At 40.0% G+C, this 6,956-nt stretch overlaps 1 long non-coding RNA gene across 1 annotated transcript; it reads left to right on the top strand.

The window, feature by feature from the left end:
• Positions 1-816: 816 nt before the first annotated feature.
• On the top strand, positions 817-6,700 carry LOC122189199. The gene is made up of 3 exons (XR_006181746.1): positions 817-883; positions 6,439-6,503; positions 6,590-6,700. It is a non-coding gene; the product is annotated as an uncharacterized LOC122189199 (long non-coding RNA).
• Positions 6,701-6,956: the final 256 nt, after the last annotated feature.

Genomic DNA, 6,956 nt, shown 5'->3' with positions numbered 1-6,956 from the left:
TATTCTAATGTCAGTTTTCATGTTGTGTATTCCAAAGGCCCGTGGTAAAAAGGAAGTCTTGTTTTAGCGTGCATATTTTAGCTGATCAAAACTTCAAACCATCTAGCTGTCAAATGTCAAAAAGCCTCAGTTCTGTGCATGTGACAGACTTATAGGAGGAGGAGGAGGAGGAATGAAAGTAACCAACTTGGTAAATGATTTCAAAATGCTGCTAGGACAGATGAATGTCTCACCCAGCCTGTCACAGTGCAGGGCAGAGCCTGGCTTGGTGCTGCTGTTTGCAGCTGTGTGTGTGGTGGGATGGGGATACTGCTGCAGGCAGCCTGCCACACTAGTGGATCTTGCCTGCTATTCCTTATTTCTTCTCTGTGATCCCCTGACCACTCCCAGGACAGTGAATACCCTAGGAGGTCTACCACCTTCCTTTCATCACCCCTTCCTTCCTCGGAGCTGCCGGGCTGAGGTTCTGCTGGTCCTTCAGACATCTTACGAGGGAAAATACAGAGCACCCCACAGAGTTCAGGAAATACCGTGTATACAGTAGCCAGAGGACAAGTGCGATTCTTCTGTATGCCAGTCTGTGTTTAGCAGCTCTCTGGATTTTATAGCAGGAGTTGCACGAACAGTTCACAGTACATAACGTACCCTTCACCACACACCAAGGCAATCTGATATCTCCATTAGTCACAGATAAGTGGTTCTTGGACGGTAGCTACTGTTTGTTCAACACTGAGATTGAAATCAGATTAATGTTATTGCTTCTGAAAGTATCTAATGTTCTCATATTTGTTTTTTTTTCCTTTCACTTTCTTTTTCAGTGTACTCAAGTGAAGTTTTTACTTATCAGAGTGAAGACCAGAGCCAAAAGAAAGTCAAGTATGAGGTATGATGGTGGCAAAGACATGTTGCTGTGATGGAATAGCATGCTAAAAATTTTGAAAGAATTAATAGTGCATCTTCCTTGTAGGAGAAAACAGAAACAAAGCACTCATACACACATACATGACAATAGACAAGATCTGTGTCTGTAAATACCTTTTATCTTCCCGTGGATCTCCGTCTTAATTATTTCTGAAGAGTAATAGTTTTAAATTGATCCAGGAGAACTTCACTAATGATATAATCAAACTTGCATCTGTACTCCATGCTTTGTGGCTGAACTAATTTAAATGCTAAATGGGAATCAAAGAAGTGACCATTATGCGTATGAAGGAATGAGTAGTTTTAATCTTATTTGTGTTGTGGGTTTTTGGAGCTATTGATTAAAATGACCAACAGTCTATATTTGATTCAGAGCAAAATGCCATATCTTATGACACATATCACAAGTCAGATTCTTGCTGTAATTTCTAACCTCAATTTTAAATACTGTCAGCATCATCTAGAATTAGAAAAAAGAGCAACTCATCACCATGCCCATTGAACAAAAAAATGCCGCATGATTTAAATACCTATAGCTGCATCATTTATCCAGTTTTATGCTTTCATTTTGCTAAGCATGAGGTTGATGATTAAATTGATGCATAATTATTAGCAACACAGAGACTGTTGTCACATCGCACGGTTTTCTGACCAGGTGCAGGCTTCTCAGATTCAGTCAGAGCCCGTCTGTCAGTTTCCTGAACAATCCAGCAAAATAAGTGACTGATTTCTTGTTATCATCACAGAAGCAGTTTTCAGCAGATTGTCACAGTAAACCTCCTTTTCTGAATAGTGCAATGAACATTCTAGTGTTTGCAAAAGCATTTTTTTATATATACACATGTATATAGTCTGAATGTGAAAGCATTAACAGTCTGATCCCGGTATCTGTCTCTCCAGCTCCTTATCTGCATCCTTTCATTAATATCCGTCTATTTTACTCAAATGTCAAAGTCAATCAAGCACTCTGTGGTCATTCAAACAGAACAGAAGCACGGCCTGCTAAATTAACCCAATGTGATGAGGACTTTCAAAGATTAAATTTCTTTATGTTCTAATGTTCTCCTCCAAGAACACACTTCCAAGTTCAGATGGCTGGTTCATTAAGTATGCACCCACATCTTGAGCTTATGCAGGGCAATGCAGGCTGTACACTGAAAGAGCAACCTTTTGCATCAGCTAGATCAGACTAAATAGATATATAGGGTAAGTATCCAATCTAAAAATAAAGATAGTTCAGCAGGAAGAGAAACATTTTGTTGGTGTGCTTTTAAAGTATTATTCTGCAAGATAAAAAATAAGCTGGAGAAAGCAACCCATAAACCGTGTTTTATTCTTTCACTATACTGCATTGTAAATTTGTTAGCGGAATCGACATTTCTACCTCTCCTTGGAAATATTCATCTGCTGTACCAGCATTGGAGCTGGATTGATGTGGATGCTTTCAAGTGCGTCCTATTTCCCTGTGAAATAGAAACAACTAACCAGAAACTCATACACAACAATTACACCCTAACAAGCCTGTTTATTCTTCGTCATTTGTTCAAAATATTGTTATTCCCTGTTATTCACAATTTTACAAAAACAACAGTAAATTACCCTGAGTGTTTTAAAAATAGGTCATAAAAGCAGCCTGGTTTCACTTAATGCATATATACAACAGTATCACAGTGCGGGCTGCTTTCTCCATCATTGGAGGGAAGCACAGCACTGGCGGAGATGACTAAGACCCTACACAAAAGAAAAGTTCAACGAGTGCTGGGAGAAAACATGTTTGTACTGAAAAAGATGGACTGATAAGTAAAGGCAAATTGAAAATAGAGGAGGAAAAAGTTAAAAATTATATATTTAGGAAATGGATTAATCTTTTATTACCAGTGACACATTCTAACAGAGATAATTTTAAAATCCGCGTTGATTGTTCATCCTTAATTTTTACTCAAATAACAGTGTCACTTTCTAGTTTTGTGATACTGTGTTGGCAGAATAATCTTTTGACAATCAGTACCATTGGAAGTGAATATTCAAAATTTGAATGAGGATTCCTTCCTTGATAAGAACAGGAAGCCTTTCCAGTAAGAGTGGGTTTGCAAAGCCATAGCCGTTTGTGAGTCCGCACCTGCTTTGCAAGTCATGGGAATAGAACTTGCAGCTGGAACTGGAGCTTGGGTATAGGTTGTACGTAGGAATCACCATTTAAAAAGAAATGGTTTTAGCACCTTGCTAAGGGAAATACATGCTAGCAAAAATTTTTACTTCAACTCATCAGCACCAAAAAGATAAAAAGGTGTGCTTGCCTGGGAGCAGGGTATTTTATACTTTCTGATGTTCTTCTAAACACTCATGTTTGCATTTTTTCATGTAATGTCCTTGCAACATCTCTCTGAAGTGGAGAAGAGTCATGACTGTCATTCTGCCAATGGCAATCTGAGAACAGAGGAGCTCAGCTCCTTTGATTTGGCTCAAACATCTTGCTGATGTGCACAGAGGAGGCTTGTGGTGACATGTAAATCCCAGGCTACCTCCCATTTAACGGGGCCATCCCGTCTCTGGGAAACAGTTGAATCTGGCTTTGAGCCATAATTCATTCTTATTAGAGCCAATAATTTCTGTTATTAACACAGTGGCTTTTCCTGGCCTACAGTGAGAAGATAGGCTCTGAAGAAACTTAAACATGTAAAAATCCCTGGCAGATATTGCCCTGGTCATAGGTGGCTCAATATGCCTCAACAAAAAGGGTGAAAGAGAGAGAAGTATCATTTTATTGGCATAGTGATGCAAGTGGTCCAGTTTTCTTAAATTTTTCCTGAAGTTCAGGGACGGCAACCTCAAGGCTAATTTTAGCTGAAGTCAACTTATTTTCTCTTGGTCAGATGAAAGTTCTGTGAAATTCAGGGCAGTGACTGCACCTTAAAAGGGCACCTCTTCTTCTACTTTCTCTGGGCAAGGATTGGAGAGACCACCCTTTGGTAAGCCCAGATGCTGTCACTCTACCTCCATAGAAGATTTCTCGGTCCAAGTGAGAAGCTCATGGTATCACCACGTTCCTCTCTCCTATTGACACTGGGCAGGTAGGCAGAAGGTGAAGACTTCTGTCTGAATACACATGGGAACCTGACTCTGACCTAGCAGGTAGTAGAGCACAAACTGGGATGGGCAATTCTGGTTCTTTCCTGATTTAAGCAGCGATGAACTAATGTAGCCTAACCAGGTAATGCAATGAGGTTGTGGGAAACATGACCAAAGAGGATTTTCCATTTCTTGAGGGACATTCTACCAGGAAACTGCCGTTACTGCTCAGCACAAAGAGCAGAAGTTCTAGTGCCTTTCTACAGAAGACTCAGTTTGGATGTCAAGAGAAAGCAGGTATTGAATTTCTGCGTTTTTTTCTTCATAAGGTCAGTAGAGAGAAACAGTCCTTTAGTTTAGATGTCCATGACCACTTGCAGGTACGTGTCTACCTTTTTCCATGGAGCATGTAAGAAGCCTGTGGTCACTGTATGGACAAAGCTCCTGGAGCGCAGACTCCACTGAGTTGAATGTGAGTGGTTGATTTAGGTGTCTACCTGTGTTAAAATGGCTGTAAATATTTTAAACAGAAGTTGAAAAATATAGTAGATACTTGAGGAACAAGTGACTGACTTTTAACATGATTACTCTTACTTTTATTCAAAAGTTAGCATTGCAAACAGAAGGCTTCTGTCATTTCTTGGTCAGAGATTGCCTTCTTCGCATTGCCTTCCTCCTCCTCATGTCTTTTCTCTAGAAGTGTGCAACTGACTTGAACTATTGTGTTGCAATATACACTACTAACCCTAACCAGGTCAGGACCAAATAACTGCACGTATACACCGATATGGTGAACAGCAAAATGGTGTTTATTACACGTGAACTCTAGCTTATATATCTTATGTGCCTCATCTACACCCCGAAAGCATGTGCCACACATCAGTCATAGAGCTGGGAGGTCCTGACGCATCACATCCTGTCTCGCATTTGCCTGCAACACTATTGTAAAGGAAGTTTTCATTTTCTCAGCTCATCTGCTCTTGGAAAAGAGATCAAACACAGACAATCCCACTTACTGACTTGTGCCACAGTGCCTGGATACTTGTACCTGAAAATGGAGGGTCTGACTTCACATACTTTGGCGGGCAGATGTGCCTGCTCCAAGCCAGAAACCATTCCTGACCTACCTCGCTTGACACCAAGTTTTAAGAAGATTATGAGAGCAACACTTTTTTAAAAATATTTCAAATAGCCAAGGCTATTTTTGCCCTTTCTTTTTGAGATGTAGGTTGATTCTGACAGGCTTTATTAAGCATGTGTTTTTTCTCACTTTAAGCCGAAAAAATAAATGAATGACTTTTCCAAACAAAAAGGGAGATGGTAGTTTTTCTAAAAGACACCATCAATCAAGGAATTCAATTCAGTTTTTATCTCTTAGTGCCAGAAAGGAAGCAAGGTTCCACTTGGGTCAAACGTATGAGCTCCCTGACTGTCACAACAAACAGAAATATTCAATGGATTCGTAATTTACCCTGGAAACTGACTGGTCTGATTGAATATAATGATATCTGACTGCACAGGGTCTGTGAGTTGCCCTTTGTTTTGCCCTAACCAAGATCTACCATGCACAGAGGCTGAAAAACCAATTAGCTATTCTAAGAAGGACTGGTAGATAAAATGATTCGATTAATCACACAAAATATGCATATTCCCTTCATTCTGTAACTCCCATTTGAAAATGATCACTAATAGTTCTGAATGAACTCATTTAGTTGCTGAATATTCCAGCAGGGATTTTTTTTTTTTTTTAAGCCAGATATAATTTGAATAGATTTGATATATGAATCCTTAGGCAAGAGCATAGTGGTGCATATAAACTCAAGTCAAATATATTTATACGTATAAAATGCGTATGTGTAAGCAACAAATGAAGCTCGCTTGCTCTGGTGTATATCATAGAAAGCTGAAAATTATTAAATTAGAATGGCTACATCATGCTAATTTATTTTTTATTATCAGCCTACTAGAACGTTTTACTGCCAAATGTACTATATTGCAACATACTAGTATGCTAATGTGCTCGTGTTTAAATAATTTCAAGAATAGAGTTTTATCCGGGATACTTGTTCTATACAAATCATCTGTGTAAGAATTCAGTTACTCCCTCAGTGCACTGATACTAAATATAAATTCTTCTGTTATCCACAGAGTCAATAGGACATACGTGAGAAATATTTCCTTAAAGTGTAAAGTGAAATTATGCATAATTATGCAGCTAATGGTGAGAGAGATCAAAAAGAGTACACAGACAAGAAGTGAAAAGCTGTCAAAAGAGATAGCTGAGAAACATGCGCATACATCACACATCTCGTTTGGCTATCTGAGGCTCCCTTGCAGATCATTGTGTTCTTTACTAAGGACACTCAGTGCCAGCCAGGGGGATGGTACAGGGGGAAGGTGTCTTATTTGCTGTTCATCCACACACTAACACAGCCTACCTTCTCTCAGATTTTCAGGCACAGATCCTCACTTCTCGAGCCATCAGGATTGAAAAACAAGTCACTGGGGCCCTGGTAAGCACCATTTTTCCTTTCCCACACATGAGCTGCTTTGTCTGGCGGTTGGAGGGAAGCAGCACCCACACTTCCATGCTCTCCAGGAAGGATGACCTGGCTGTGCTGTCAGACTTGGACCAAGTTCCAGAGATGTTGATTGGACTGAAGGGTTTGGCACTCCATCCGTGTGAGTGCCATCAAATAAGCAGGTGGGGAACAGGTAAGACTGGTGCAGATGGCTCCCAATGAAAACACATTGATTAGAGTGAAACTCCTGTGTTTGTTCCCTTTTCTTGTGCTGAGGCTTTGGCCATAGGTGCATTTGCTGTGGATGTGTTTGAAGCACCCCATCTCTTTCCTTTATTTGAGCTGAACCTGAATGCACACTGGGCTACCATCCAGCAGACAGCTCATGAACACTCACTGGAAATATGTTCTGGTATTGTTATATGCAAACACATCTGCCCTGCA

The sequence above is a fragment of the Lagopus leucura genome, unplaced genomic scaffold (assembly GCF_019238085.1).
Source record: "Lagopus leucura isolate 7727_CA_CO unplaced genomic scaffold, USGS_WTPT01 Super-Scaffold_100157, whole genome shotgun sequence".
Lineage (NCBI taxonomy): Eukaryota > Metazoa > Chordata > Aves > Galliformes > Phasianidae > Lagopus > Lagopus leucura.
The sequence above is the reverse complement of the archived record's forward strand: the minus strand, read 5'-3'. Positions and strand labels throughout refer to the sequence as shown.